The 9,040-nt window shown below is 36.0% G+C and overlaps 1 long non-coding RNA gene across 1 annotated transcript; it reads right to left on the minus strand.

The window, feature by feature from the left end:
* Nucleotides 1-2,293: 2,293 nt before the first annotated feature.
* Nucleotides 2,294-4,137, minus strand: LOC145039183 (uncharacterized). The gene is made up of 5 exons (XR_013679768.1): nucleotides 3,739-4,137; nucleotides 3,214-3,497; nucleotides 2,769-2,895; nucleotides 2,548-2,678; nucleotides 2,294-2,407 (listed from the first exon to the last, which is right to left on the minus strand). It is a non-coding gene; the product is annotated as an uncharacterized LOC145039183 (long non-coding RNA).
* Nucleotides 4,138-9,040: the final 4,903 nt, after the last annotated feature.

Consider the following 9,040-nt stretch of genomic DNA (forward strand, 5'->3'; position numbering starts at 1 on the left):
ATGGCCCAAAAATGACATTATGCAGACCCTAAAGAAGATCTAAGTGATGGAAAGCCAAGGCTGAATCTTTTTACCTCAAACAAGCTGGAAATCCAACCAAAGCCCTTGATCTACTGTCGTTTTCTTGGATATCCAATCCTTTCCTTCCTTCTCCAAGCTTCAAATAACTAAATTGGCACAAAAAGCTCAACAACACTCACAAACTGATTAGGGTTTCGAGAATAGCGTCTAAGGGTGATGGAGACTGGAGTGGAGGCCATATAAGTTGTTTAAATAGGGTGCAAACCCTAAAATTTAGGGTTTCATTCAAACAGATCTACTCGTCGAGTCGGGGTTTCCGACTCGTCGAGTAGACTCTTCCACCCACGTCCAAAATTCGCCCCTACTCGACGAGTTTTGTGCCTTAACTCGTCAAGTCCCAGTATAAAATGAAAAACTCATAATTAAAATAAGTACCAAGAACCGTGCGTTACAAATCTCCCCCACTTATTTTAATCTTTGTCCTTGAAGTTTGTTGCTGCATCCAGAAAAAGCTATGGGTATTGTTCCCTCTCCTTCTCCTCCAGCTCCCAAGTCCATTCTCAGCCCTTGCGGTGTTGTCATTGCACCTTCACCAGATCGACCCTCTTGTTTCTCAAATCCTTCGACTTCCTGTGGAGGATGGCTACTGGTCGCTCGATGTAGTTCAGGATGTCATCCACTTGAATATCCTCTAGAGGCACCACTGCAGAGTCGTCTAACAGGTACTTCCGCAGGTAGGAGACGTGAAAGGTATTGTGAATCTGGTTAAGCTTGGATGGCAGGTCCAGCCTATATGCCACCTTGCCCACCCGGCTGTAACCCTAAAGGGACCAATGTACCTAGAGCCCAACTTGCATCGATTCCTGAATCGGATGGTACCTTTCTAAGGTGACACCTTCAGGAGAACCATATCCCCGAACTGGAACTCCAAGTCTAAACGGTGCTTGTCGGCATAGCTTTTCTGCTGATTTTGAGCAGTCTGAAAAGAAATAACAAAGCCAGTGTCGAAACTAAAACAAGAGACTTTAGAAGAAGTTGTAATAAATGAAAGACATCCAAAGCAAGGAATACGGGTTGGAGCTGAACTAGCAATTACACTACAAGAAGGGCTGACAAAGTTGTTAAAAGAAATTTTTTATGTATTTTCTTGGCAGGAATCCAACATGACTGGTGTACCAAGGAAACTGATTGAAGACAAATAAAATGATAAACCGGGAAACAAGACAATCCACCAGAGGAAGAGAGGTCAGTTAAAAGATAGAAATAAAGTAATAAATGATGAAGTAGATACGTTGGTCAACACATGGATAATGAGAGAATCACTTTTCGTGTCATTATTAGAAAATCCAATATTAGTAAAGAAAGAAGATGGGAAGTGGAGAATGTGTGTTGATTTCATGTACTTAAAGAACACATGCCCGAAAGACTACTACCCATTACCATCCATAGATGAAAACTTCGAATATTTGCACAGACACAAATGGAAGAGTTTTTTGGATGCTTACAAGGGGTATAACATAATACACATGCTCAAAGGAGACTCTATTAAAAACCTCATTTCATATAGATAGAGGATCATTTTCGTATACAAAAATGCCATTCAGACTAAAGAATATATGAGCAACGTACCAAAGACGGGTAGACAAAGTGTTTGAGTCACAAGTGAGGAGAAACATTAAGGTATATATGGACGACACGGTCATCAAGATCCGAGATGATGAATACTTCTTACGAGACATAAAACAAACCTTTGCAAATATAAGGGCTATAAACATGCACTACTAGAAAAAAGCCTTTTACGGCGCTCATTGCGCGTCGTAAAACGCTCAGACGACGCGCAAATGCGCGTCAAGGAAGGCCATGTCATAAAGAGAGACGACGCTCTTTTGCGCGTCGTCTATAGACGACGCGCATTTATGACGCGCGGTTATGACACGCAATGCGTATCAAGGAAAGCCCTGTCATAAAGGAAGACGACACGCATTTGCGTGTCGTAACCTTACGACGTGCGTGTTTATGATACATAATGCGTATCAAGGAAGCCCATGTCAAGAAAGGCCATGTCATAAATGAACACGACACACATTTTTGCGTATCGTAATTTTAATTTTTTTTTTAAAAAAAAATTAATTATAGATTTACTGATTTTCAGATTTAAATTTGTATTTTATGTCTCATAATAGAGAATAACATATCATATACAAAAAATACAATACATTGCACAAAAGTTAATGTAATACAAATAATCATTCCAATAGTAGATAAATGTAACATTTCAACATTTTTTATATAATTAACTAAATTATTAGCCAAATTTCCTAAAATACCAACATACTTTTCTATGAAGAGCATTAACACTATTTTTTTCCATCAAAAACTTCAAAACCTGCATAATTAAATTAATGTGTAATCAGCTACAAAAATTTGTGTGAGCATATGGATAATTCTCTATAAACACCACATAGAGGTATATAAGTGAAGTCAGAAGTCAGAACTGTAAGTAAGGCTAAAGATGCAGCAACTCACATTGAAAAGGTAATTTTACCTCCTCATCTCTTTCACCCATCAACTACAGTACATTAGAGTGCCTTCGTCTTAATGCTTCTAGTTCTGCTTTTAGGCCAGACAACATACACTTTTGACCATAATTTTTCACACTGCACCAAAAAAACCATATGAGATCAAAGGGTAATACAAACATTTATCATCCAAAATGTATAACATAATGAAAAGAAAGGAAACTCTACCTCCTTTGTCAAATTAACCAATACCTCAGCAAGAGAGTCGTGAATTGATTCCATGGATGCCTGATTGCTACAAATTATTACAAAAACCCTTGATTTCAATGTTGCCTTTGTTTTTCACCAATCTTACCTGTATAATGATGGAGATATAAATTAACATATTTTTCATCAGTTGATCAACCGGAAAATTATTTTGATCAACCGTAAACCAACCAAGAAGATTCGGTGCAAAGATTTCATTTAATGAGATGAGAAAATTTATTAAATGAAAAGAATATCATATTGAAGGGTATCCCGAACTTGCTCGTTATAAATCTCAATTATTTGAACAAGGACATCATATTGAAGGGTATCCTTCCTTTGTTCAGCAATAAAAAACAGAGACATTATAAATATTTTGCATGAGATACAATCTTGTATAATTTATAGAAATGAGAAAGCTAGTTACCTGATAAGCTAGTTCTCTGCAACAAATCTCACCCAAGATACAAAGAGTAAGACATGGGAGAAAATTAACATTTTCAAATTGTTGGAGGGTTACAAATGAAAATATGACATGATAAGCTAGTTCTCTGGTGTGGCAAAGGACAAGTGCAGCAACTTGACCTGCTATAGTTTTGTCTCCACATATTGTTCCACATAAGCACCAATTTTATCTCCTAGTGTGTTTGATAACAGATGGAGCATCCAGAATGATGGAATTTTATCCTGAACCTCTACCACCTCTTGAATCTGTCAACAAAAACAAAACTTTTCAGATTCAATCAAAAAATCACCAATAATCAATCTTCAACATCATATCCAAATATTCACTTCATACCACTTTCAAGTAAAAAAGATAAGATAGTAGTGCAAGAAAAGAACCTAGCATTTAGGGTTTAGGGTTTAGGGCATGAAAGTAGAAAATAATGTAAATTGTACCCTTAAAATCTTAATCCCATTAATTTAGGTTAAATTGGTGCCAATTACTAACCTGGATCTTTAGAAATAAATCTCAAGACACGGTTAATGAAATTGCCTAAATTATTCAGCAACTCAGTGTTCAGTTTTGCTTGAAGATCTGTCCATGTGAATAATATGTCTGATACCTACACAAGTAAACCCAATAATCAATGAAAGAGAAGGCAACAAGAAAAAAAAGTGAGAGATCACATTTTTAATTTATATACTGAATAAAAGTTACACCTTTGGTCTATTAGTTAGCAAATAGTATCTCCACACTTCTACTGGAATATTTGTATCATGTGCATCATTACTAAAGACTCCTACACCCTTGATCTTTGAAAACTTACCTTTAAAAGAAATGGGGTTTGTTTATCATGAAAAGAATAGATTTTGGGGTTGAATAGAGGCATAGAACAAACCTGCTTCACAGTTTAGATTCGATCTAAAAGAGACTGGTTTGGATTCGATCTAAAAGAGACTGGTTTGTTTTTGGACCAGTTTAATTTTGGACCTGTTTAGGATCAGTTTTGGACTGCCATGTGTAACATTTTGAAGGACAGAGCAGGACTTCTGTCTGGACTGAACAGTCCAAGACTGGTCCAGGACCAATTTAGTTCATATACATATTTTTAGGATCAGTTTGGACTAATTCTTTTGCCCACCTATACCTCATACTGCCTGAACAGTTTTCCCCAAGTACATTTCATCTGCTAGAAGTTCTTTGACACTACAACATTGAACCGATGATGAGTTTGAAAAGATAAAACAACTGATTAAAGCCAAGAGCAATAACATAGAAGGAAATAAAAAAGTTAATGAAGTACCTATGAAACATCAAATAGTACTTTTCATTGCTCTCCATGTAAGGTTGTAGAAGCCAAAATATTTATTAATAAGATATTAAAAGTCAAACAAAGGTTATAAGAGTGTAAAGTAACAAAAGATAGAACATACCTTGGCCTGAACTGTTTCATCTTCATTCTCAATAGTAAATTCACTATTATCATTTAGACCATTATCTGCTTCAAAGGCTCTGCTGATCCAAACTTCTGGAGATACTTCTCGGTCTTTTTCAATAGTTGCTTCAATCGATCCGACTTTGCATCCTATAAAATCAATTTTAATTTTATTTGAATTCATATTTTTGTTGAGTTGTATTAATAAGATCAGAGCTCACCTTAAAATATTACACCATTGACAGCTTCTGTTTCACCTTTCTGCTTGTTTTTTTCATAGAGATTCACTCATTAACATAATACATGCATAAATGTGTATGTATGTGTGTGTTAAAAGAATTATACCTGTGTTTCAGCAGAAATTGTTGCTTTTCGACAACCTATAATGAGTTTTTCTCCTGGATCCAATCGACTAAATATAACTGCAGAAAGATAGAAAAGCTAATAAAATTATATATAGAAGATGAGAAATAAGTATAAGAATATAAGGATACTCCCCAGGGACAAGGGTATAAATGGAAACAACATGACTGCAAGCCAAAATCAAAAGATCCTGAAATCAAATGGAGAAGTAAATATACAAAATACATTTTCTAGGGACAAGGGTAGAAATGGAAACAACAGTACCTGTAATACGCGACACTGAAAAGTCTTTGGCGCATGTGGAAGTGAACTCAAAAGAACCAACAGAAGTTATGAGTGCTCAAAGCGATGTTGTGAGTCATAGAAGTTTAGTCCCTCATCTATTGTGGATGCATTTAACTGGTACCAAAAGATACTATTTTTTAGTTTGTTAAAAGGGGAAAAAAATTCATATATACAATACTGAATATGAAGTCATACCGAGGCGCCCAATAAAGCCAGGTAGGCATTGTTAGTCATAAGCCGGTTAGGTGCTGCCTGAAAAACCCTTTACAAAGCATAACGTAGAATTGAAACTTTATCTTCAAACATAGAAGTTTAGGCGCTGCCTGAAATGCCCTTGCAACCTAAAATTAGAGTACATTACAAAAATGGTCTATGTGCTTTCTGATGTTTATCATGTTTGGTCCAAAGTTGGTGCATTTTTCAGTTATGGTCCTAATTTCAAGGTTTCATTTCAATTTTAGTATTTATTTCAAGGTTCCAAGGACTGAAACTGTAAAAGAATTCAATTTTTGACTAAACATGGTTAACACAGGAACCATTTTGTAAGTTCCTGCCACTTCCTTGATCAAATAAGCACTAATATGTATCAACTGAAAACATAAACACACCTAATCAACCATCGATGAATTAACTTACATATATACACATAAATATATGTTCATACCTGGTTTGGAGTGAAGAAGGCCATGGCTAGGGGAATTAGCCCAGGGGGAGGAATGCTCAATTCCATTCCTTCACACGCAATCACATTTAGAGCTTCACGCCCATAAAACTACCTCTCGATATTCAACTAGTCCTTATCTTGATGATCTAAAGTAGCATCAAACATATCGAACATTGAAGAGAAATGAAAAAGAACCTCCTTGAAACGAGTCACAAAAAACAGAGAACTATAAGAGCGTGAGGTGAGATTTTGTGAGGTGAGATTTAAGGAGGTGAAGTGTGAAGAAAGCTATGGGGGCTAGGTTTCCTTTACGATTCTAGGGTTTGATGAATTGTGTTAATCGAACAATATAGCCTAGGCGACAACTGCTTACTCTTTCATGGGACCTTAAACACCGAGCATACACCGGCGTTCAACGCTCTCAGGATTACGACCTAGCAATCTGATTGCAGACGCAGCATTCTCCTGACCTTCTGTGGATCGAGAAATGAAGGAGAAGAAAATGTAGAGAGAGAAAAAAGTATGAGAACCATTTGAAGAAGTTAACGAATTCAGATGAGAAATTAGGGCTCGTATGAAGCGGTATCTCTTTCGTCGAGAACCCCTGTGGGTTTGATCTGTTCAAAAGATGGGATCATATTGTGATTCTGTTGTGGGAAAAAAGAGGATTGGTGATGTTATTAGGGTTTTTTTCGGTATTAGAGTGAGAGAGATAGAGAGAGAAAAAGAGAGAGAGAGAGAGACAGAGAGAGAGAGAGATAGAGAGAGAGAGAGAGAGAAGAACGATGGAAATAAGGCAGAGGGTAACAATGGCGGCCTTTCAAAATTTTGGGATTTTTGTTTCCCCCCAGCTGCAAAACAAGAGAACGCGCCTTTCATTAAAAAAATATAAAGCGACATTTCTAGACGTCACCCATTTTTAAATAAGTGCCCTCCGTGTTTTTTTTTTTTTTGTTCGACATTAATTTTAGGGCACGCATAAAAGCGTGTCCATTATCCTTCAAATTTTAGAAGAGATAACATTATTTTTAGGGCACACGCTTTTGCGTATCGTAAATCACCGCGTGTCATTGTTTGCGCGTCATTAAAGGGCTGTTTTCTAGTAGTGATGAAATTAAACCCAAAAAATTGTCTGTTTGGGACAAAAGATGGAAAATTCCTAAGACACACCGTTACGAAGGAAAGAATAAGAGCTAACCCAAAGAAGATAGAATCATTACTAGAAATTTGCTCACCACAGACGGTAAAAGAGGTACAAGCACTAAATGAAAATTAGTAGCATTGGGGTAATTCTTAGATAAGTCAACATAAAGGACATTCACATTTTATAAAACGCTAAAAAGGGTATTGGACAAAAAGATTTCCAATGGATAGAGGATGCGGATTATGCATTTATGAAACTTAAAATACCATTACCAGAATGACCTACCTTAACATTGCCAATCCAAGGAGAAATTCTAACAATATACTTAGTAACATCCAAGACAGCAACCAGTGTTGTACTGGTAGCTAACATGGAGGATAAAACAAATATCCATATACTTCGTGACTCGCATATTACAAGGGGCGGAGATTGGATATTCCGATATGGAAAAACTGGCACTATCACTGGTAAACATGGCCTTACAAATGATGAGGTATTTCCTAGAGCAAAATATAGAAGTCCTCATGAATGCACCATTACGATATGTGTTATTAAAGCCAGAAAAGTTAGGATGAACAACTAAATGGGTTGTGGAATTAGGAGAGCATGAAATCACATTCAAACCCCAAACCAACATTAAGGCATAAGCATTGGTTGATTTTGTAGTTGAAATAATAGGTCATAATGAAGTATTGTTAGTGGGGAAAACGGAAGCTAAGGATGGAGACAAAGAGAGAACGCGAAACAAAAAATGGAAGTTATATACCAATGAATCTTCATGCATAGAGGGAGTAGGGGCCAGATTAATATTGATAAGTCCAACAGGACAAAAGATAACATATGATTTAAGGTTTGATTTCCAGACATTGAATAACGAATCAGAATATGAAGCATTAATCACAGGATTACAAATAGCTATCAAATTAGGTTGTCAACACATAAACACTTTTATAGAATCAATGGTTGTTACCAACCAAACAAATGGTTTATACGAGACTTGAGGAAAAAATCTTACTTTATACGCAACCATAGTAAGGAAATTAACAAATCAGTTTGTAGGGTTCAAGTTAGAACATATACCAAGATCAAAGAATAAAAGAGCGGATGCATTAAGAAAACTAGCATCCTCAACATTCCCTCATCTAACCAAGAAAGTGTTAGTAGGAATAGTCCAAGTCAAATAAATAGAGGAAGCCAGCAGTGGAATACCTGATGGAAGGAAAACTACTACAAGATGATAAACAAGCTAGAAAGCTAAGAATCAAAGCACCATCTTTTCTAGTACATAATGGAGAGTTATACAAAAAAGGATACATAGCACCTCTCCTACATTGTGTGAATGACAAAGAGAAAAAAATACCTCATAAGCGAATTGCACAAAGGTATCGCAGGAGCACATGAGGGCACACGAACAATAGTGAGGAAAATATAGAATCGGATACGACTGGCTGACCATGTACCAAGATATAGAAAATATAATCTATAAATGTGAGAAATGCCAAATCACGCACCGATCCTAGGAAATTCAGCTACACCAATGATTAACATCAGTAGCCTGTGGCCTTTCGTCCAATGGGGTGTATATATATATATATATATATATATATATATATATATATATATATATATATATATATTGGGGCCTTTCCTAGAAGCACTAGGGAAAGTGTAACGCTCGCGTTTATATATACATACATACATATATATATATATATATATATATATATATATATATATATATATATATATATATATATTGGGGCCTTTCCCAGAAGCACCAGGGAAAGTGTAACGCTCGTGTTTCTCGGTAGGAATTAATAAGATGGTATACTTGTAATGGTCGAAAATTGTAACCTTTATATGAAGTAAATAAGATAACTATTGAGGATTATGTGTTATTTGTGTAGTTACATGTAAC

The sequence above is a fragment of the Lactuca saligna genome, chromosome 4 (assembly GCF_052625555.1).
Source record: "Lactuca saligna cultivar CGN05327 chromosome 4, ASM5262555v1, whole genome shotgun sequence".
NCBI lineage: Eukaryota > Viridiplantae > Streptophyta > Magnoliopsida > Asterales > Asteraceae > Lactuca > Lactuca saligna.